Source organism: Leptonychotes weddellii, chromosome 6 (assembly GCF_054177405.1).
Source record: "Leptonychotes weddellii isolate Sample4059 chromosome 6, ASM5417740v2, whole genome shotgun sequence".
In the NCBI taxonomy this organism is placed as follows: Eukaryota; Metazoa; Chordata; class Mammalia; order Carnivora; family Phocidae; genus Leptonychotes; species Leptonychotes weddellii.
The window spans coordinates 24,117,697-24,139,712 of record NC_138374.1 but is presented as its reverse complement, the minus strand read 5'-3'; the positions used below and the strand labels follow the sequence as shown (position 1 = coordinate 24,139,712).

Genomic DNA, 22,016 nt, shown 5'->3' with positions numbered 1-22,016 from the left:
GAGCTAAGGTATTATGACTGCCCTACCATGGGCTAGAGTGGTATCTTTCAGACTGCAAGTTGCATTCCGTTAGTGGATTGTGAAATCATTTTTTTTTTTTAAGATTTTATTTATTCATTTGAGACACAGAGATACAGAGAGAGAGAGTGAGAGCATGAACAGGGAGAGAGGCAGAGGGAGAGGGAGAAGCAGGCTCCTCGCTGAGCCAAGAGCCCAATGTGGGTCTTGATCCCAGGACCCTGGGATCTTGACCTGAGCCGAAGGAAGACGCTTAACCATCTGAGCCACCCAGGCATCCCTCGTTTTTTTTTTTTTTTTTTTTAAGGTTTTATTTATTTATTTGACAGAGAGAGACACAGCAAAAGAGGGAACACAAGCAGAGGGAGTGGGAGAGGGAGAAGCAGGCTTCCCGCAGAGCAGGGAGCCTGATGCGGGGCTCGATCCCAGGACCCTGGGATCATTCGGCAAACACTTAAGGACTGAGCCACCCAGGCACCCCTAGGCCATTTATCTTTAGAATGTTGTACGTTCTGGTTTGTCTGTGTCCTTGTGGTATCATTTAACTTGTTCCTCTATCTCATATATTCCTATATTCTAGAAGTTAGGATTAAAGGCTTAACTTGATGCAGGTTAAACATTTTTGGCAAGAGTACTTTGTAGGTGATACTGTGTATTTCATATTATCACAGGAAGTATATATTGTCAGGTTGGTCCCCACTATTGGTGGTGTTAAGTTGGATTACTTGCTTCTGGTTGTGATTGCCACATTTCCTCATTGTGAATTTATTTTTCCCTTTGCAATTAATAAGTACTCTGTGAAGTAATAATTTGGCACCTTTTTTTTTTTTTAATTTTTTATTTATTTGCGAGAGAGAGAATGAGAGACAGAGAGCATGAGAGGGAGGAGGGTCAGAGGGAGAAGCAGACTCCCTGCCGAGCAGGGAGCCCGATGCGGAACTCGATCCCGGGACTCCAGGATCATGACCTGAGCCGAAGGCAGTCGCTTAACCAACTGAGCCACCCAGGCGCCCTAATTTGGCACCTTTGACTATCCTGTTCTCTAATATCTTTTTACCTAATGATAATCTACTGATGAATTTTTGCCAGTCATTTATTTCAGTGGGGTTTACAAAATGATGATTTTCTAATTCATTTTTTCTACATTGATTAGCTGGCATACTCTGTTAAGAACCACTTTCTTTCATAAACTGGTGGATGAACCATAGTTTCTCCTAAAAAAGCAGGGAAAATGCTTAATTATTTTCCTTTAATTGCCTACTTTCAGAGTAAGGAGTTAGTGTTAATAATGATCACTAGTGGTGGCAAATGAGGGTTTTCCCCCTTGGGGGGCTTGTGAATATTTATTCAGTGTTTTACAATTTATTACATTTATGATTATTTTTGGTGCTCACATCATTTTGAGTTTGGCCCCTTCCACTTAGTGTCTTTGTTCCTTTGATATGACCCCTTTGAGCACTTCCCCGTTTTCTGGTACCAGCTTCAGTTATGAAGGGAGGAAAAAAAAAAAGGAATAGAATAGAAAGTATCCATGCATCACACATAATAAGGATAAGTATTATTTTGGGGAACTTTTGTTTTAGTTAGAGACCTTGTATTCTGAGTTGTAATATAAACTATATTTCTCTAAGTCATGGTCAAAAAGTTTCAAAGCTCTAGTAGAGAGAGCTTGTGATTTACTTCTGTTCTAGCACTGGTTTGAATTTGTCTCTCTGCAATGTTATTTCTTGGGCAAGGAGTCAAAGAGGGTGTTGAGTTCTTGACATTCTGTGAAGTGCCTTAGCCCCCTTGACATTTGGAAACCAGTGGACTATTATATCTGCATATTATCCTTATCAACTTTGGTTTCAGTAAAGCATATCTGTCTATTATCTTTTCTGTTATCTATTCATTTATTTAAAGTTTTATTACATGTTATTTTCTGCCCCCCAGCTTTATTGAGATTTAATTGTCATAATACCTTATGTAAGTTTAAGCTGTACAGTATGATGATTTGTTTTTTGTTTTGTTTTTGAAAGATTTTGTTTATTTATTTGACAGAGAGAGAGATAGTGAGAGCAGGAACACAAGCAGGGGGAGTGGGAGAGGGAGAAGCAGGCTTCCCACCGAGCGGGGAGCCCGACACGGGGCTCGATCCCAGGATCCTGGGATCATGACCTGAGCTGAAGGCAGATGCTTAACAACTGAGCCACCCAGGCGCCCCTACAATATGATGATTTGATACAAGTATACTTTGCAAATATTTGTACCACAATAAATATTTTTCCATCACCTTGCATAATTATAATTTGTGTGTGTGTGAACATTTAAGATCTACTCTCAGCAACTTTCAAGTTTATAATACAGTATTATTAAACCATAGTCACCATGCTGTCTTATTCATCATATAACTGGAAGTTTATACCCTTTGACCAACATCTTCCCATTTCTCCTACCATTCAGCCCCTTAGCAAGCACCATTCTGTTTCTATGAATTTAGCTTCTTTAATTAATTAATTAATGAATTAATTTTTTATTTTTAAAGACTGTATTTATTTGAGAGAGAGAGAGAAGCACAAGCAGGGTGGAGGAGCAGAGGGAGAAGGAGAGGGAGAAGCAGACTCTGCACCGAGGAGGGAGCCCAATGCAAGGCTCAATCCCAGGACCCTGAGATCATGAACTGAGCCGAAGGCAGACGCTTAACAGACTGGGCCACCCAGGTACCCTAAATTTAGCTTTTTTTAGATTCCACATATAAGTGAGATACATTATTTCTTTCTCTTGAAATTGACTTATTTCAATTAGCATAAGAGCCTCAGGGTCTATCCATGTTGTTGCAAATGGCAGGATTTCCTTCCTTTTTTTTTTTAATGGCTGAAGCAGTTCTTTTTATATGGTTGTTTCTCTCTGGGTGAGTCAGCTTTTGCAAAGCAGAGATTAATTTGAGACCATTTGAGTCATAACAGTCCTGGAGAATGTTAGAGTAAGTATTCTTCCCCAAGGAAATAGGATTGTGGATGTAATTGTGCCTGGCTAGTCACTCTGCACCTTGATCCCTTTTATGTGATGTTAAGCTGATTGTTCAGGGAAAGGAGGATAGTATGTTACACATGGCTTGGCCATGCTTTTGAGTCCTTTTGGTGGGTTGAGGATGGAGTCGTTTGTTCTGGAAAGACTCCAAAACAGCATCTTCTCCAGGAAGTTTGCTCTTGACAGGAATTCATTTATATATTCAGTCAACAGATATTTCTTTTCTTTTTTTTTTTTTTAAAAGATTTTATTTATTTATTTGACAGAGAGAGACACAGTGAGAGGGAATACAAGCAGGGAGAGTGGGAGAGGAGAAGCAGGCTTCCCGCGGAGCAGGGAGCCCGATGCGGGGCTCGATCCCAGGACCCTGGGATCATGACCTGAGCCGAAGGCAGACACTTAACGACTGAGATACCCAGGCGCCCCATTCAACAGATATTTCTTGAGCATTTAATGTGTGCCATACACTGAACTAGGTATTAGGAACCTAGTTTTCAAGGAAACTGACACAGTTCCTGTCCTCATAAAGTTTACGGTCTAATGGGCTGGTGATTTGAGAAGCTCTGGAATTTGAGTAGACAGTTGGGCACTGGTTTGAAGGCTGCCCATCTTCCACATGTGACCTCAGGAAATTGTCGTATGCCGTGGTGTGCTGAAAGAGGTTCTAGGATGGTCAGGAAAACAGCAGTGGTGTTTGTCTGTGTTGTCTATCCTGCCCCCACCCTCTGCCCTAGCCCTGGCTGCCTGGCAGCAATAACCAAGTGCATAGCAGCTTCATTAGCTGCTTTATGGCTTTGGATATCTCAGGGCTCAATTAGTCCTTTAATAGTCACCTGTGATTAATCAATCTGTGTATCTCAGAACTGAACTGACTAAAATTGTACCATAGGATATCAATGGCTGTTTACCTTTTCTAATAAAATTCAGCTAATAAAATATTCCAATAAAATTAAGCTCTCAGGCTTGGGTTTCTGACACAGTTGTTAGCATTTTGAAGTCTAGGGGCACAAAACAAAGATGTTAATGGTTATTTAGCTAAGGTGCTAAAAGAATGAGGAAAGTCCTTTGCTATAGCTTGGATCTAATAGTCCCAGTTCAAAAATAACATGAATGTTTTATAGTAGCAACCCATTGTCTTTAGTCCAGGAGTTCATGTGAGGAAAGAAGTATCAAAACCCATGTAACTTTGGATAAGGTTTGGCTTCAAATTAGTAGAATATCCCATCATATATTTATCTTTTGAATCCCAGAGAAAGTACCCTTATTTAGAAATAGCCCTTGGGAACCTTAGGTCCTCAGGGAGAATACCCTTTAGAAATGCCCTTTCTCCTCAGGAAAAGTTTTCCTAGGATTTTCAAGCGTGGAAAGAGATAACAGTGAGACAGTGAAGCAATTAAACAGTGGTTAAGCTATTTCTAAAAGAGAAAGTTGGAGTGGATGTTGGAATACAGATATATTCCACAAAAATATCAGTGACTCATCATTTGCTTGATAGCTTATTGTGTTCTGAATTTAAAGAGTAGTTTTTTCTCCTTTGCCTCTTTTTTTCTGAGATGAGCCTACTGCCAAGGTACATCATTAATACCTACCATAGCCAAATACTTTTTGTGATCAGATTCTCGTGACTCTGGCAGAGGATCCTGGTTCTGTCTGGCCCAGGAAGTTCTTGGTTTAGCTCACCTGGTCAGAAGCATTGTGGGGAAAGTAGTCCAGGGAAAATGGATTTCTGTTGCCAGACTCCAAATATGGCTCATTAATCCTCCCAAGTGAGCCCAAGATTAGCATCTTAATCAGTCTCATTTCAGAGGTTTTAAGACTCATTCCGTTCTCTAGGTTCTCTGTGAGGAAGGAAATGAGCATTTGGTAGAACTCGTTGGTACTCAGAAAATGGAAGACTTTGCCAGGGTCCTAAGTAGGCTACAAGCTCAAGAATCGATAAAACTGGGTTGTGTGCATGAAGTAACAGAAGGCAGAGAATGGGAAATCTTTCTGTTGGTAATAGTCTTTCTCTAAAGGCTCCAACGGGAAGGAAAAGTTGGCTTGTTCCCCTGCCAGAGGTTGTTTTAGTGTTATCTTTTACCTAAGATAAAAGAAGTAATACAGTATTGTTAAACCATAGTCACCATGCTGTCTTATTCATCATATAACTGGAAGTTTACGTAAACTGGAAGTTTGTCAGGACATTTGATCAGGTCAACTGATGAATTTTTTTGAATTTTTATTTTGAAATAATGTCAAACTTACAGACACATTGCAAGGATAATACACCCTTTTGCTCCCATATACCCTTTTGCTACTTGTTTTCATTATTCTCTTTCTCTATATACACACACACACGTAATTTTTTTCTAAACCATTTGAGAATAGGTTATATATACATCATCACCTTTTATTCCTTGATACTTCAGTGTATACTTCCTAAGAAGAAGGATATTTTCTTACATAATCTTTGGTACAGTTATCAAATTCAAGAAATTTAACATTGATACAATACTTTACTATTGATTCTAATTTTGTCAGTTTTCCCAATAATAAACTTTAAAAATTTTCCCCTTCAGTCAAGGATCACAAATCCAGGTAGTTGTCATGTTTTTTTAGTCTCCTTTCATCTGAGACAGTTCTTCAGCCCTTCTTTGTTTTTCATGGCATCAACATTTTTATTTTTTTATGATTATAGGCCGTTTTTTTTCTTTCATTCTCTTCTTTTTTCTCTCTCTCTCTTTTTTTTGGGGGGGGGAACGTTCCTCCTTTTGGGTTTGTCTGATGTTTTCTCATGATTAAATTCAGGTTATGGGGGTGCCTGGCTGTCTCAGTTAGTAGAGCATGTGACTCTTGATCTCAGGGTTGTGAGTTCAATTAATTAATTAATTCATTAATTCAGGATATGCGTGGGCATGAATCTACATGTCACTACTGATAATAGTACCCTGAGGATTTCATATGTAGAGGTATCCTTCCAATGGTGATATTACTTTTGATCACCTAGTCAAAGTGTTACTTTGTTTTTCCACTGGATAGATACTGTTTTCCCCTTGGAACTCATAAGCAATCTGTGGGGAGATGACTTTAAGACAGGATTTTGCTCCTTATTAAACTTTCCCCCCATGATTTATCATACATTGATGATTCTTGCCTGAACAGTTTTCAGGTTGCAGTGCTGGTAAATATTGAGTGGTTGTTTAAAATATCTGTTCTCTGAGTGATAGACGTTAAGGAGGGCATGTGATGTAAGGAGCACTGGGTATTATATGACTGATGAATCAGTGATCTCTACCTCTGAAACCAATAATACATTATATGTTAATTGAATTTAAATAATAAAAAAAATAAAATACCTGTTCTTAAAGGACTTCTTAGGGGTGGACATGAACTGTCTTTGTAGCTTACTTATGTTTAGAGTTTCTTTCTTTTCTTTTCTTTTTTTTTAAAGATTTTATTTTATAATAATCTACACACAGTGTGGGGCTTCAACTCACAACCCTGAAACCAAGAGTTGCATGCTTCACCAACTGAGCCAGCCAGGTGCCCCAAGAATTTCTTTTCTTTTTAAAGAACACAATTGTATATCCTAAAAGTCTGTATCTCTTTATGGCTTTAGTGATGCTTTTTTTTTTTTTTTTTTATTTTTTTTATTTTTTATTTATTTTTTTTTTTTTTAAAGATTTTATTTATTTATTTGACAGAGAGAGACACAGCGAGAGAGGGAACACGAGCAGGGGGAGTGGGAGAGGGAGAAGCAGGCTTCCCGCGGAGCAGGGAGCCCGATGCGGGGCTCGATCCCAGGACCCCGGGATCATGACCTGAGCCGAAGGCAGACGCTTAACCGGCTGAGCCACCCAGGCGCCCCTTTTTTTTTTTTTTTTTTTTTTTTTTAAATAGTAACTAAAAAGAGTTTTCAAAATTGGAAAAAGTTTTATCTTGATGAGGCTTGACTGGGGGCTTGGCGTTTTTTTTAGAATATGGCAATATCACCTCGTGGCATTTGTTCACCACTCAACCAGCAGCATGAATGCTTCTCCTCCAAGACAGACTGGGAACAGTCATGTGAAGCTGGTTCCCTCCTTCTTCAGCTTTTTAAAATCTGTAAAGTTTGGAAATGCCCATTGTCCAATTCTTTAAGAGAAAAACATTTCCCCATCTTTATTTAGTATCACCCTTTTCTCTCCTTCCCTCTTTTTTCTCTGCATTTTTCCTTTTGCCTCTATTTTCCTTTCCTTTGAAGAATCTGATTAATATGCATGACTGAGCTGCCTTAAGAAAAGAAAAGGCAGAGAGAAAGAGAGAGGTATTACTCTTGAGTCTCAGGTTCTTCGATGTTACTACTGTAGAGAGTAGGCTAATGATATGATATTATAATGAAAGCCTTATTAGCTATCAGTTATGTTTTGTTGAGGTAACCTTGCCCAGAGTAAAAAAAAAAAAAAAAAAAGTAAGGAGAAAAAAGAACTAGAGAGGCAGAAATTAAGGAGGAATGAACAGAAAGGAGCGAAAGAAAAGGACTTGGGACTGGGGATACAGGAGTGGAAGGGAAGGACCAAGAATACAGAGCTGTTAAAATAGGAAAATGGGAGTCAGCTCTAGCATTTACCTTTACCCAGTCCAGTGTTTGGGCTTCCCCTTTCAGTAGAATATGTTACAAGGTAAGATGAGGTGGGGTGAATGAAATGATCCCATCCTTGACTCTTTAGATTCATCCACTCAGAACTGAAGAGTTTACCCTGTAATAAGGTGACTTGAGAGCCTGATCCTAGTAGGTTGGGGTGGAAGAGGCTATTAAGTGATGCTTTTTGGGCAGTTGGCATTAACAGAATTATTTTTAACCTCCCATTTCAACCCCTTCGTTGTGCAGGCTCCTCCATTGGCTACTATGAGAGCAGTCAAAATTAGCAACTATACAAAATGAAGTACCTCTTGTCTCCCCAGTCACTTCCAAAATAAACAGGGAGTAATACTGTCCGTATTTTGTCTCACTTTACTCTGAAGGCTACCGATAGAGGAAGCATGGATTAGTGTGTAGTGATTTCTAGGCTCTGCCCTCTGGACAGATTCCCCTCAGAGTGCTGTGGCTGAGTGACAGGACCATGTGGCAGGAGTGCAGCTGGAAGTATATCATCGGCAGATTTGGGTTGGGTAAATATAGCAGGAGCAGGATGTCAGTGTGGGAGATGGATTGTTCTGGGAAAGGAAGTGTTGTCTTTCGTCTGCGAAACAATTTCCTGCACTTCTGGGACTCTTGCTTTCTTCTTCTTCTTTTTTTTTTTTTTCCAGGGCAGAACAGGAGTTGGCAGGAGTTGGGTACACTTGCTGAATTCTATCTCTTTGTGTCTGTCTGTTCCTACATTTGAAGTTGGGAGTAGAAATCAGATCTATTTCAGCCAGTTAGGAAATGGACCCAATAAATAGCTATATCCATGCCTTACAGTTCACATTTTTGCAGTCTTGAGGCACATACCTGTGTAGAGCCTCTTTTTAAAAAATAATTGTTCTTTTAGTAAAACTGATAGGTCGAGAGACAGAAATAATTATACAAAGAGAATCAACCCTATTGAAAGTCAGACATGGGGCACCAGCTGGCAGGAAACAGCTGGGATGTTTCTGGGGGCTAGACTCTTCCACACCAGAACTTAACTCTTCAAGCCATCTCTGTTATATGAGCTACTAAGATGGCTGCCTACCTGCCAACAATCTACATAAAAGACTAAGTCTACTAAATTATGCAGTATTTTACAGTTGACTAGAACTTTAGAATTTTTATAAAGTTCTTTTGCATATTTTCTTTACTTTTTAAAATAGACTTAAAAAAATTTTTTTTAAGATTTTATTTGTTTTTTTGTTTTTTTTTTAAAGATTTTATTTATTTATTCATGAGAGACAGAGAGAAACAGAGGGAGAAGCAGGCTCCCAAGGAGCAGGAAGCCCGATGCGGGACTCGATCCCAGGACCCTGGGATCATGACCTGAGCCGAAGGCAGACGCTCAACCATCTGAGCCACCCAGGCGCCCAAGATTTTATTTGTTTGTCAGAGAGAGAGAGAGAGCACAAGCAGGGGGGACGGCAGGCAGAGCAGGCAGAGGGAGAAGCAGGTTCCCTGGACGCTGGACTCAATCCCAGGACCACGCATGACCTGTGCCCAAGGCAGACGCTTAACCAACTGAGCCACCCAGGCGTCCCTAAAATAGCCTTTTTAGAATAGATTTAGGTTTATAGAAAAGTTGTAAAGAAGTTCTCATACGCTCCACACCAAGTTTCCCCTGTTACTAACATCTTACATTATTATGGTACATTTGTCAAAATTAATGAACCTGTATTGATACACTATATTAACTAACGTCCATACTTTATTCAGATTTCCTTAGTTCTTACCTAATGCTTTTTTTCTGTTGCTGGGTCTCATCCAGGATACATTACATTTAGTTGTCATGTTTCCTTAGGCTCTTGGCTGTGACAGTTTGCCTATGTTTTTATTTGTAACAACTCACAAATAGACTGGGCCTTTATTAGCATTTCCCTTTCACAGATAAAACTCAGGTTCCAAAAAGAGTAAGTAACATGTTGAAGGCTACACAGTTAGTAAAAGTTTCTATTAAAATATGACTGATTTAGAAAAAAAATCAATGAGGTAACTTTATTTGCTTTTTATGTGAATGAAGGCAGAGCAGTAGTTAACCTTCAAATGGGCCATTTGCAGAAGAGGAACAAGAGACAGAGGTGAACATAGCACTTGTTTCTGGGCTTTTCCGTCTTACTTGCATACAAATTAACATTATAATTTTAATCACAATGCCATGGGGAAACACCCTTTCTCTTTGTGATTCTGCTCTATGAAAGGAGCAGATCCCAGAGAATCCTGGCCTGCTGTCCTGTTGATCTTGTTCTCCATCAGTTGATCTTGTTCTCCATCAGCAGCTCACTGGTCCCTGTTGTTAAGACACCCAAGTTTAATAGAAAGGCCCACTGAAAGCCTGGCATACACACTAACACAACCAGCCTGTTTCAGGCATATGTCAAGGTAACTACTGGGGAATAAAGCACATGAGCTTTTTAGTTCCAGTATCTAATTGCGCAGACTGATGTTCTGGCTTGGGGTTAGGAGATTCACAGAAATGCAATGCTGAGAGGTAGTAGGCAGACTAAAAATCCAACAAGACATGGCAGTTACTGGCTCTGAATGCTCTATCTACCCAGAAGGATGAGTGAGGGGAGAGGTGAGAGGAGGTAAAGAGTGGTATGATACTGATAATCCTAGCTACTATTAAAAGATCATCTCAGGGTGATGGAAACTATTAGGGGTACAAACCATTAGATCTTAAGGGATGGCATAGCACCTCTTGCTTAGAAAAGTAGTCGTAAGGATTGTACCTGGATTGTAAAGAACAACTTTTAAAGTGTTCCGACTTTAGCTGACAGGGTAAGAGGTAATTGATACCATTAACAACCACTTTTATTGGAGCAGTTTTTTTAAGATTTTATTTATTTATTTATTTGAGAGATTCTTTGCACCATAGCCTGAGGTGACTGCTTGTCTCTGCAGAAGCTATAGAGGAGAGACCAACAGGCTTTAACTGAAACTTGTTTATGGTTTCTCAGAAGGGAAGCTCATATCCTGTTAAAGCACTTTAGAAAAATAAAGAATTAGAGATAAGAGTCTTTACTTTTGTTTTAAAGAGCTTTTTAAAAAAAATTGAGGTAAAATTTATATAACATAAAATTAACCATTTTAAAGGGAATAATTCAGTGGCATTTAGTACATTCATAATGTCTTGTGACCACCACCTCTGTCTAGGTCCGAAACATTTTAATTACCCTAAAAGGAAACCATGTACTCATTAAGCAGTTGCTTCCCCTTCCCCCTTCCCTCCAACCTCTGGCAACCACCAGTCTGCATTCTGTTTCTATGAATCTACCTATTCTGGATATTTAACATAAATAGAATCATATAATATGTGACCTTCATGTCTGGCTTCTTCCACTTAGCAGAGTGTGTGTGTGTGTGTGTTTAAGATTCTATTTATTTGTCAGAGAGAGCAACAGAGCACAAACAGGGGGAGCAGCAGCAGAGGGAGAAGCAGGCTTCCTGCCTAGCAGGGAGTCCCCAGCGGGACTCAGTCCCAGTACCCTGGGATCATGACCTGAGCCAAAGGCAGACGCTTAACCAGCTGAGCCCAGGCGTCCCTAGCATAGTGTTTATGAGGTTCATCCGTATTGTAGCATGTATCAGTACTTTATTCCTTTTTATTGCTGACTAATATTCCAGTGTATGTGTCTACCACAGTTTGTTTATCCATTCATCCACTGATGGGCATTTGGATTATTTCCACCTTTTGCTATGGTGAATTGTGCTGCTAAGAATATGTGTGTACATGTATTTGAGTACCTGTTTTCAGTTATTTTGAATTTTATAACTGGAAGTGGAATTACTGGGTCATATGGTAACTCTGTGTTTAACTTTCTGATGAACTCCCCAACTGTCTTCCACGGTGGCTGAACCATTTTACAGTTCCCAGCAGCAATGTGTGAAGATTCCAGTTTCTCCTTACCAACACTTGTGATTTTCTGGTTTTTTGATTATAGCTTCAGAATCTTTTGAGACTGGATAGGACTTTGATGATAAAACTCTTTCCAATCTTTATGGATCTCCTGGCATGCTTCTCTTGAGGAAGCTGGATGGCTCTTCTGGGCTAAAAAAGGTATTGAGGTTCTACATTTTGTGTTAAAGAATGATGACTTGCTTCTGGGTGCCTGGGTGGCTCAGTTGGTTAAGCGACTGCCTTGGGCTTGGTCATGATCCCAGAGTTCCGGGATCAAGTCCACATCGGGCTCCCTGCTCAGCAGGGAGTCTGCTTCTCCCTCTGACCCTCCCCCATCTCGTGCTCTCTCTCTCTCTCTCTCAAATTAAAAAAAAAAAAAATCTTAAAAAAAAAAAGAATGACTTCTAAAATTTGTTGCAAACCTAGTGATCACAGCTGATACGGGTTGCCTAGACAGGGTTGAAATCTGACTTGCCAAAAAAAGAGTGTTGGTTACATTTTGGGTCTTGAGAGTAGATGATGGTATTTTTGGTTTCATCTGCCATCAGAATCCTGGACCAGGCAATGGGCTGGTCTTGCTGACTATACAGGAGGCTCAGTTTGCTCACAGATTGCCAGCTTATTTTCCTGCTTACTGAATAACCATCTGGAGAGGGGGTTAACTCTAATTCCTGATTGGTGACTGGTTCTTTTTAAGGTGCTATATAAGCTGATTTCAGTTGTTAGTCCATTACTGTTTATATGAGATTACATATAGATGTTAAAACTCTAATGTTCCAGGATTGAGTCCCGCATCGGGCTCCCTGCTCGGTGGGGAGTCTGCTTCTCCCTCTGCCCCTCCCCCCTCTCATGTGCTCTCTCTCATTCTCTCTCTCTCAAATAAATAAAATCTTTAAAAACAAACAAACAAACAAAAAACTCTAATGTTCCCATTTCTTTGCTGTCTGACCTGATGGTTTCTTATTTTGATGTCTTGCATCAAATTACTGAGTTCCTACATGCCTTTCTCTTACCTTCTCTTTTTAGGTCATCAGTATCTAATTCATGTGTTTATATATTTGTGATTTGCCTAATACTCACTATGGTTAATGTTTTAGTATGTCTTATCTAAATTTATTTTTCTTTTTTAAAAATTACTTTCTTCTTGTGGAAGGAGAAAATTGATGTTGGAATATAGGGTGCTTGCACTTCCAGCTCTCTCAGTTTTTTCTATAAATTTGTCTTTCCTTTTTTTGTTGATACTGTTTTCTCTAGTTTATGTGTTGGGTGGTAGATTTTTCTAACTTTTAGAATAAAACATTTTTTTGCTACCATAATGTGTTTGCTGGGTTTTTTCCTTGTAATATTTTAAATCAGAATACATTGCAGTGTTTATTGCTTTCATTGGTTGCTTTTTCTTTTTTTTTTTTTAAACGAGTTTGGACCAGTTTTCAAAGTAAACAGAAAATTGTAGTCTCTATTGCACCTGCCCCCAACACACACTGGTGTTAGGTTTGTAAATGCATCCTAACCATTTGATCAAAGTCAGGCTTTGAATAAGGCTTTATAGTCAGGTGTGGTTGAATGACAGGTATGTCTGGATTTGGTCTTGAGAGATTTGGGGATGTAAAAGTATGAGGGTTTTTTTTCTTCCCTTTCTTTCAGTAATACACTGTGGTCTATAATAGGTTGAGTTGTAACATTCATTAAACCACTCCTCACATTCCCTGTTTTCAAAGCTTATCAGGATGACTTTGATTTAGTTATTTGGAACCAAAAAGGCAGTTTGTGGAGCTGGTCTGGAGCTGTGGAGCAGTAATATATCAGAGATCAGACTTAGGTCCCAGTGGGATTATTCCTCGGGATTTATTTGCCTGGAAGTACACACAGGAGTCAAATGGTATGTATGGAAAGCTTTGCTGGAATGCAAATTGGACACATTTTGTTGGGACCTGTAGGGGATTTTCACTGCTTCATAATTTTTCAAAGGTTTGTTATATATCAGACAGTCACTGCCTCTTCTTTAAATCTTTAAATCCCCCCTCTTTTTCCTGTTGTAAAGGTCAGATTTTTTTGACAACTGTGTGCAGGAACAAGATTTGCTAAATCCCTTCATTTTTATTCATACAAATATCGGCATTCAGTGAGCATCAGTTATCCCAGCATTTAGAGGTAAGGAAAACTCAAGGAGAATCTTGTGAATCTCAGCTTAGTGCCAGGCATATATCTCTGGGGATAAGTTTGCTGCCTCAACCTTAACCCTTGACTGCTCTGATAGGGGACAACACCCTTATAGTGGTTTGCATGTGAAACCTACCCTTCACTAACCCATGTCTACGGCTATAGGATAGATAATATAATTAGTGGGAGGGAATTGTGTTGGACTCTTCTCTTTGACTATGACAATCCTTAACTTAGTGTTAGGAGAGAGAGATCATTCATTCCCTCCAGTGGAACCTCTTCTTTAGCCTTATTTAGCTTTTAGTGGTATCTTGGGCAGCATACCGCTTTTAATTTGAAGGTGATTCTTTTCTTCACAGAGTAGATGAAATCATGGTATTACCATATAGCATTGTTCCCCATCAAACTTACTTAGTTTGATGTTATGTTGTCATATTATCTATTGCTATATAACAAATTACCCTAAAATTTAGAAGCTTAAAATTTTTTTATTATTTCACACAGTTTCTGAGAGTCAGGAATTTGGGAGCTGCTTAGCTAGTGGTTCTGGCTTAGAGTCTGTCAAGATAGTTAGCCAGGGCTGCAGTCATATGAAGGCTTGGCTGGGCTGGAGAATCATATCCAAGCTTCATGTGACTGTTGTTATGAGTTCTCAGTTCCTCAAAATGTGGGCTTCTCCATAAAGCTGCTATGGAGCTACTATGTTGTTACCTGGCAGGTGGCTTTCTCCCAGTGAATGATCCAAGAAAGAGATTGAAGAGAGAGCAGAAGCCACACTATCTTTTCTGACCTAGTCTTAGAAGTAACGTAGTATCACTTCTGCCATACTATATTGGTCACCCAGACCAACCCTGATACAGTCTGAGAGAAGACTGCACAAAGTTGTGTTATCTTGGAGGCTGGCTACACAGGAAGTTAATTGGAAAATTTCAGATGTTTACTTGGACTTAAAGATTGACTGCTTTTTTTTTTTCCTGAAAAATTGTGTTCTCTCTGCTCAACCCTCTCTGTCTTTTCTCAAACTCTTTTGAAGAGTTTTGAAATTACCCAGTGTGTATATGGCAAATATATGTGCGAATATTGCTTCAACATGTGAATCTCTTTCTCTTCCATTGTCATCTTAGCCATAAACAATAATAATTTTTTTAAAGATTTTATTTATTTATTTTGACAGAGAGAGACACAGCGAGAGAGGGAACACAAGCGGGGGAGTGGGAGAGGGAGAAGCAGGCTTCCCACCGAGCAGGGAGCCCGATGCGGGGCTCGATCACAGGACCTGGGGACCATGACCTGAGCCGAAGGCAGATGCTTAACGACTGAGCCACCCGGGCACCCCCGTAAACAATAATAAAAACCCTCTCTTCTTCTAAAGCAAGCCAGTAAGCATGATCCCTCCCTCTCCCACTGCTTCCTCCTTCTCTCTCCTCCCTCTTCCTTTTCTTTCGAGGGGACATCTCTGGCAGTTGGTCCAAGGAGACCTCTTCTCATGAGAACCTCTCAGTTGGATTCAGGTAATCCTTTGTGCTTCCTCAATCCTTTTTACTACTGATCCTCTAAAATTTGGTGCAAATAGAAAATAGACTAGAGTGACCAGAGTTTATGGAGCCACTATGGATCTTCCAGACTGAGATATGTAATGATGTGAGCTCTTGGATTCTATTCAGGAGTTCCAAAATGGAGGTAAAGGCCTTGAGCTTGGAGATACTTAAATTACTTCACTGTTACTTGATGGAATCAACTGGTCCTTTGTATACCAGTCAGAAAAAAGCCTGAAGAGTTATTTGCTATTCTTTACCTTTCTGGGACAAGCAGGTGTATAATCATAGTGAGGAGGAATGCATAGGTTGATCCTGAAGCTAACCAGGGACACTCTCCTGCCTGTTTGGTGACCATGTGAGCCATGCTGTTGTTACATTGACATCTTTCCCCCACCTTGGTATATAGCAAATTCTGTACCTGATAACAGAAATCTCTGTTGTGAAATTGAACTTGTTCAGCTCTTGGGCGGGTTTGGGCTGGGGTGGAGGGCTGTTAAAATGGAGAATAATTTACTTTCTCAAAAATTCTAGATCATCTTTGGCTTCCTAGGGAACAGGCTGAAGCTATGAATGAACTGTGGCCTCAGATTCCTGTTGCCATTGACTTGGCTTAGTAGAAAATTAATACCTGGGAAAATCCATTGGATGTGGCTTTGTGTGTGTGTGTGTGTGTGTGTGTGTGTGTGTTTGTGTATGGTTTTTGCTTTTTGTTTTTTGTTTTTGTCTAGGCTATACAGAACCAGAGAAGATCCAAAATTATGTTTAACTCTATAGAAGAGTATAAACAAAAGTGGCAAAGCAGGCAAACAAAAAACCTTTTTACCATAAAATCACTATTTATCTAACTCTCTGACCTCCTCTAGTCCTTGTCATCATAGACACATAATTTAAGTAGCTTAATCAATGTGCCATATTATTTTTATTTATTTATTTATTTATTTATTTATTTATTTATTTATTTATTAAAAGATTTTATTTATCTATTTGAGAGAGAGAGAATGAGAGAGAGAGAGAGCATGATGGGGGGAGGGTCAGAGGGAGAAGCAGACTCCTCGCCGAGCAAGGAGCCCAATGCGGGACACGATCCCGGGACTCCAGGATCATGACCTGAGCCGAAGGCAGTCACTTAACCAACTGAGCCACCCAGGCGCCCTGTGCCATATTATTTTTGTTCTTTTTATTCATTTAGCACAATTTAATCCAGAATTTTTCCCTGCAGTCACCTATATATTTATTATCTCTAATGATACTCTAAAAATACGTTGAATCAGAATGCCATAGGTTAATTATTCTTTTCAAGTCTTTAATTTGTTACATATGATGAAACTTTAATCATCTTTGTGGCAGTAATATAAAGATGATACCTTTATAATTTGTTTTACATTTCTTTAATTACTAGCATTTCCTGAGGTGTTTTACTATTTGGATTTTTTCCTGTATCTCTTCTTAACTCTTGGCCACTTATTTGACAGAAATTGGATGATATCCTTTCAGATTTGTATCAGCTCCTTTCATATCTGGATAATGCTTTTTTATCTTTTCATATTTATTGCCAGGTCTTTTCCCCCCTATTACTGTGGGCTATTTAAAGCCTAGGTAGGTAGTGGTATTTTCAGGTCCTTACAGGAAAGTATTTGGGCATCGACTAGTATATTTGCATCTGAAATTTAGAAATGAGAGGTGCTGTGAGAACCTTTGGCTCAGAGTATACATGGGAGCCTCCCTGTGTGGAGAGCTGGCCATCCAAGGTGTAAGGAGGGGAGATGAGGACAAGGTTGACACCAGACCTATAAATAACCCAAGATTTAGCTTTGTACTTTAAAATAGAAATTAGGTCACTTTTATTGTCTTCCCCGTTTTTTACTGGTTGGCCATGAAGAAGAGGCGTTAGGATTTTGGGGGAAAACATTACTGTTTTCAGCTCTCAGAGAAGTGAAGAGTGCTGATACTGGTCAGCCCTGCCTCTTGTTTTGTCCATTCTCATAGAGTGAGATGACTAAGTGAAAAGTTTAGGTTTGGGGATTTGTTTAACTAGACGTGATATCCAGCTTCCTAAGTAAGAAAGTGGAATTCTAAACGGTGAAAGGGCCTGTATCCCTTTGCTGTGGCACCATGCCTAGGACAGATTTACATGGTCACCCAGCATGTGTCATTCTTTTCACCATTGAATGAGGTCCTTTTTTTTTTTTTTTACCTCTATTATAAACTGTTGTGCCCAATCATTCTCATTCGTTTCTCTGCAGAGAGTCAGAGGCCCAGACTCTTAGAACTTTGTCTATGGTGCTAGTATCTAGTGTTCTCTCTGGGCTCTCAGTTTTCTTCTCTAAAATGAGAAAAGTAGACCAAATGATCTCTAATGTCCCTAAAGTCCTAAGATTCTTTGGGCCCATTGCCCTCTCACATAAGTTTAGAAATCCTTTCAGAAGGATTCTGTTCTATATGAATGTCATTATACTGTACTTGTAATGAAAATTTTGATGTTAGAATATTACAGAATGTAATTAAAAGAAGAAAATATACACAGTCTTTATTCCTGTGTGTTTTGAGGTAATCCAGCTTTACAATTTCCCTTTGTCTTTCTGTTGTTCAGTTAGGTCACTTTTCAGATGAACTGTGTTTTTTTTTTTTTTTAAAGATTTTATTTATTTATTTGAGAGAGAGAATGAGAGAGAGAGCACATGAGAGGGGGGAGGGTCAGAGGGAGAAGCAGACTCCCTGCTGAGCAGGGAGCCCGATGCGAGACTCGATCCTGGGACTCCAGGATCATGACCTGAGCCGAAGGCAGTCGCCCAACCAACTGAGCCACCCAGGCACCCCAGATGAACTGTGTTTTAAGCTTGTTATATAATTGTGTAATAGCTGTTGAGTTTCAAGTGAATGATTTTGAGATCTTTGAATCTCTCTCTTTTTTTTTTTAAAGATTTTATTTATTCATTTCAGAGAGAGAGCTAGAGAGAGCACAAGCAGGGGGAGAGGCAGAGGGAGAGGCAGACTGAGATGAGCTGGGAGCCCAACATGGGGCTCGATCCCAGGACCCGGAGATCATGACCTGAGCTGAAGGCAGACGCTTAACCATCTGAGCCACCCAGGCGCCCCGAGATCTTTGAATCTCTTAAAATTTTCAGTAATTCTTGAAAATGGATTATTATTGCATGAATGTCAAGTGAACGTGTTCTGTTTTGACTTAAAATTTTTTACTCATTAAAACGCTTTATATTTTATATGTTAATATATATGAAGATATATAGGTATGTGTCAATTAAGCCTCACAGCAGTCCTGTGAGGTAGGCATGAAGATGTGGAATAGCACTCCCTAATACCTACTCTTTCCATCATATGCTACTCCCTTGGCAACTCCTTTCACTTCTTCTAGCAGATTCTTTTGGAATTCACTTCTACAGTTGTATACTTAAATTACAAGCTTATATTGCTACTTCGTGGTTTTTCAGTTTTGTTTTTCATTTTAAAGATTTTATTTGTTTGAGAGAGAGAGAGCGCACATGCATGCACATGCATAAGTGTGGGGGGGTTCCCTGGGTGGCTCATTCGGTTAAGTGTCTGCCTTCCACTCGGGTCATGATCCTGGGGTCCTGTGATTGAACCCCGTGTCAGGCTCCCTGCTCTGTGGGGAGTCTGCTTCTCCCTCTTCCTTTGCTGCTCTGCCTGCTGTGCTTGCTCTTTCTCTCTCTCTCTCTCTGTGTCAAATAAATAAATAAAATCTTAAAAAAAAAAAAGGTGGTGGGGAGGGGCAGAGGGAGAGGGAGAAGCAGACTCCCTGCTGAGTAGGGAGCCCAACATGGGGCTCCATCCCAGAACCTTGGGATCATGATCCAAGCCAAAGGCAGCCGCTTAACTGACTGAGCCACCCAGGCACCCTGGTTTTTCAGTTTTAAGCATGAAGTTCCACTCATTTGTATTTCTCTCTCTGTTAATGTTTACAAGAGTCAGGGTATCCTAGAACTGGAAGAGATGTCAGATCCTCCAGAGACCCAAACTTAAAAAACTTCAAGGGCCTAGCAGAAAACTATTTATTTATTTGAGATAGCAAGAGCAAGAATGCACGAGCGGGGGGCGGGGGAGGAACAGAGGGAGAGGGAGAACCCGACTCCCCACTGAGTGGGGAGCCAGATGCGGGACTCCATCCCAGGACCCTGGGATCATGACCTGAGCTGAAGGTAGATGCTTAACCAACTGAACCACCCAGGCAGCCCCGTTCAGCTCTGTTTTTTTTTTTTTTTTTTTTAGATTTTATTTATTTATTTATTTAATTGACATTCCAAATTGAGCCCTAACTAAAGCAGTAATTGATATAATGTAATATTCTTTTATATATTTTTTGGCAGTTATTATTCTTTTAGATGTGATGACAGTGATATGCTTATGTTCTCGATGAATGATGAATGAAATGAAATTAGTTAGGGCTCAATTTGGAACTATTCAATTTCTATAATTATCATAAACTTTTCTTTCATGTTATGTTACGTTTGTATGAATCAGGATCCAAATAAGATCCATATATTGCAACTATTTGATACGTGCAGTTAAAAAAACAGAAGGATTTGCTTCAAAATAATATGGGAGTAGGAGGGGATAATGAAAAAACAAGATTAGCCCTGAGTTGTTAATTATTGAGGCTCAGTTTATGGTACAAGGGAGTGCATTACTTTTGTGTAATTTTAAAAATTTTCATAATAAAGGTTAAAGAAATTATATTATTCAGAACCTAGTCTCCTTAGGACAGGAGTATAGAATGAGGAGAAAAGGAATCCAAAATAGGCTAGAACAAAGGCAGTTCTATTAGCTGTACTGTTTAAAGGTTGTCACCAGACCCTTAATATATTCAGTTAAATAACTATTTGTTGTTATAAATGTTCATTTGTCTAGAATATTCTATTATTTATTTGTATACTCAGTTAAATATTTATTTGTATTCTTAAGTAGTTGGTATTAACATGTAATTCCAAAATGTGGTTTCAGTTATTCTCAATAAATTCATTTATTGCTATAAAAAATAAAACTTACAGCATATACCAAAAAATCCCCACATCTTTGGATCCAGCCTAAATTTTTTACCTGGCCTTCAGTTTGTGATTTCTGAGTCTGCTACAGCCTTCTCATTTTTTTTACAGAAGAAGAAACTAAAGCACAGAGTAGTTATGATTTGACTAAGATCACAGGTTATTAGAGGGAAAACTAGAACTCAGGCCTCCTCACTTCATACATTGTTTCTTATGAGAAAATTGCCCAGTTGACTTAAGAAAGAAGGGTATTGAGGAGGGCACATTCTGCATGGAGCACTGGGTGTTATGCACAAACAATGAATCATGGAACACTTCATCTAGAACTAATGATGTAATGTATGGGGATTAACATAAGAATAAAAAAAAATAAATTAAAAAAAAAAAGAAAGAAAGAAAGAAGGGTTATGGTTTTGCCTGGCAGTTTTCTTGTTTGCTGACCTTAGATATTTGTTTTTAAAACATTGGCTAGAGATTTAGCTTCTCTCTTTTTGTAGGGTGATAGGGCTGAGATTCAGTCTATTTTTTTTTTTTTTAAGATTTTATGTATTTATTTGATAGAGACACAGCAAAGAGGAAACACAAGCAGGGGGAGTGGGAGGGGGAGAAGCAGGCTTCCCGCTGAGCAGGGAGCCCGATGTGGGGCTTGATCCCAGGACCCTGGGATCATGACCTGAGCCGAAGGCAGACGCTTGACGACTGAGCCACCCAGGTGCCCCAGGATTCAGTCTTAAAGTCTGGTGAAAATCCAGGCCAGGGATGGTTATATTTCTTAAGATGATGACGAATTGCAGAGCTTAAGCAAGTTATAAGCACAAAACTAGTTGAAGCAGAGTGTGCCTGGGTGGCTCAGTTGGTTAAGCATCTGCCTTCAGCTCAGGTCCTGATCCCAGGACCCTGGGGTCCTGGGATGGAGCCCTGTGTCAGGGCTCCTGCTCAGCAGGGAGTCTGCTTCTCCCTCTGCCCTTCCCCCGCCCCCTGCTCATGCTCTCTCTCTGGAGTCCGCTCTCTCTCTGGAGTCCACTCTCTTTCTGTGCCCCCCCTCAAATAAATAAAATCTTTTTTTTAAAAAACAACTTTAACTGAGGCGGGACTGGAAAAATGAACCTTTTGGTTCTATTTGATCCCCAAGTGAGATTTCACTCCCACTAAAAACTACTTGTGTATATGAACAAAAAAAATTTTTTTTAAACTATTTTCTCCCAAGTCCAGAGCACTAAGCCAGCAGCATAGATGTTCAGACTTGCCAACTGTGGGGAATGTGTTACTGAGTATCTGTGAAGAGCCTTGGTAAGATGCTTTGCTGTAGAGCTGTTACTAGGTTTTGTTCCCAGGTCAAATTGGGAAATAAGGATTTGGTCAGTCATATTTTGTATATATTTTATTTACATGCTTAATTAAAAGCCTAGGAGCGCCTGGGTGGCTCAGTCGTTGAGCGACCATCTGCCTTCAGCTCGGGTTGTGATCCCAGGGTCCTGGGATCGAGCCCCACATTGGGCTTTCTGCTCAGCGGGGAGCCTGCTTCTCCCTCTCCTCCCTGCTCCTGCTGTCACTATCTCTGTCTCTCTCTCAAACAAATAAATAAAATCTAAAAAAAAGCCTAGGGCGCCTGGGTGGCTCAGTCGGTTAAGCGACTGCCTTCGGCTCAGGTCATGATCCTGGAGTCCCAGGATCGAGTCCTGCATCGGGCTCCCTGCTCGGCAGGGAGTCTGCTTCTCCCTCTGACCCTCCTCCCTCTCATGCTC

The 22,016-nt window shown here is 39.9% G+C and overlaps 1 protein-coding gene across 6 annotated transcripts in view; it reads left to right on the top strand.

The window, feature by feature from the left end:
* The window catches only part of GBF1 (golgi brefeldin A resistant guanine nucleotide exchange factor 1), a 107,609-nt gene that overhangs the window by 24,405 nt on the left and 61,188 nt on the right, over window positions 1-22,016 (top strand). The window contains exon 2 of one of the 6 annotated variants that reach the window (XM_081822802.1): window positions 2,543-2,717. The exons of the other annotated variants lie outside the window; for them this stretch is intronic. The gene's annotated coding sequence lies outside the window, so the exon portion shown is untranslated. The remainder of the gene's footprint in view (window positions 1-2,542; window positions 2,718-22,016) is intronic. 6 annotated transcript variants of the gene reach the window in all.